The 1,891-nt window shown below is 39.0% G+C and overlaps 1 non-coding gene across 1 annotated transcript; it reads left to right on the forward strand.

The window, feature by feature from the left end:
• The first annotated feature begins 70 nt into the window (after positions 1-70).
• LOC118546126 (U6 spliceosomal RNA) lies at positions 71-174 on the forward strand. Its single transcript, XR_004922458.1, has one exon. It is a non-coding gene; the product is annotated as a U6 spliceosomal RNA (small nuclear RNA).
• Positions 175-1,891: the final 1,717 nt, after the last annotated feature.

Raw genomic sequence — 1,891 nt, forward strand, 5'->3', positions numbered from 1 at the left:
AGGCAAATAGAAAATAATAATACAACGGTAGAACAAATCCAGACATGCCAATAATTACATTAAATGTAGTGCTTGTTTTAGCAGACATACGCTAAAGTTGGAATGACACAGAGAAGATTAGCATGGCCCCTGCTCAAGGATGACACACAAACTCGCGAAGTATTCCATATTTTTACTCGACCATCCAAAAAACAATCCAGTTAAAAATGGGCAGAAGACATGAATAGACATTTTTCCAAAGAAGACATATAGATGGCTGACAGACACATGAAAAGATGCTCAACATCACTCATCATCAGGGAAATAGAAATGAAATCCATGATGAGATACCACCTCACACCTGTCAGAATGGCTAAAATTAGCCACATAAGAAATACCAGGTGTTGGCAAGGATGCAGAGAAAGGGGAAACCCTCTTGCACTGTCGGTGGGAATGCAAACTGGTGCAGCCACTCTGGAAAACAGTATAGAGGTTCCTCAAAAAGTTAAAAATAGAACTACCCTACGATCCAGCAACTGCACTACTAGGTATTTACCCAAAGGATACAAAAATACAGATCCAAAGGGATACATGCACCCTAATGTTCATAGCAACATTATCAACAATAGCCAAATTATGGCAAGAACCCAAGTGTCCATGGACTGATGAATGGATAAAGAAGATGTGGGGTGTGTGTGTGTGTGTGTGTGTATGTATATCATATGTATATGTACACACACACAATGGAATATGTTTTTTTAAAGATTTTATTTATTTATTTGACAGAGAGAGAGATAGCGAGAGAGGGAACACAAGCAGGGGGAGTGGGAGAGGGAGAAGCAGGCCTCCCGCGGAGCAGGGAGCCCGATGCGGGGCTCGATCCCAGGACCCTGGGATCATGACCTGAGCTGAAGGCAGACGCTTAACGACTGAGCCACCCAGGCACCCCGCACACACAATGGAATATTATTCAGCCATTATAAAGAGTGAAATCTTGCCATTTGCAATGACGTGGATGGAGCTAAAGTGTATTAAGTCAATCAGAGAAAGACAAATACCATATCATTTCACTCATACATAGAATTTAGGAAACAAAACAGATGAACATATGGGAAGGGGTAAAAAGAGAGAGAGAAACAAACCATAAGAGAAACTGAGAAAAGAAAGAGAAAAGAAACTGAGGGTTGATGGAGGGAGGTGGGTGGGGGAGGAGCTAGATGGGGGTGGGGATTAAGGGGGACACTTGTGATGAGCACTGGGTGTTGTATGTAAGTGATGAATCACTAAATTCTACTCTTGCAACCAGTATTACACTATATGTCAACTAAGTAGAATTTAAATAAAAATTTAGAAGAAAAAAATAAAAATAAAATGCTGTAATATCTGTCAAAAAAATAAATGCAAATGGCTTCCCTATAGTCAGTAATAATAGACCTTACACTTACAAGTTTGTTAAGAGAGTAGATATCATGTTAAGTGTTCTTTACACAACAAAATAAAACATAAATGGTCTAAACACAGGAAAGAATAAAGATAAATTGTCAAAATGGATTAAAATCCATGACCCAACAATAGGCTGTCTATAATGAGCTTCAAATATGATAGAGGTGGGTTAAGAAATCAAAGGATAAACTGATACACAAATACAAGTCAAGGAATCTGGAGTGGCCACATTAATGTCATAGTAGAGTCCAGAGCGAGGAAAACTACCAGGGATAAAGAGGGACATGACATAAAGATCAAAGTGTCAATTCACCACGAAGACATAACAATCCTAGATGTCTATGCACATAACAACAGACTTTTGAAGTACATGATGCAGAAATTGTTGGGCCTTAACCTATGCTTCACCCCTAATACAAACGCTAACTCAGTCTGGATCATAGATCTGAATATATCATGCAAAATTACG

The sequence above is a fragment of the Halichoerus grypus genome, chromosome 14 (genome assembly GCF_964656455.1).
Source record: "Halichoerus grypus chromosome 14, mHalGry1.hap1.1, whole genome shotgun sequence".
Lineage (NCBI taxonomy): Eukaryota > Metazoa > Chordata > Mammalia > Carnivora > Phocidae > Halichoerus > Halichoerus grypus.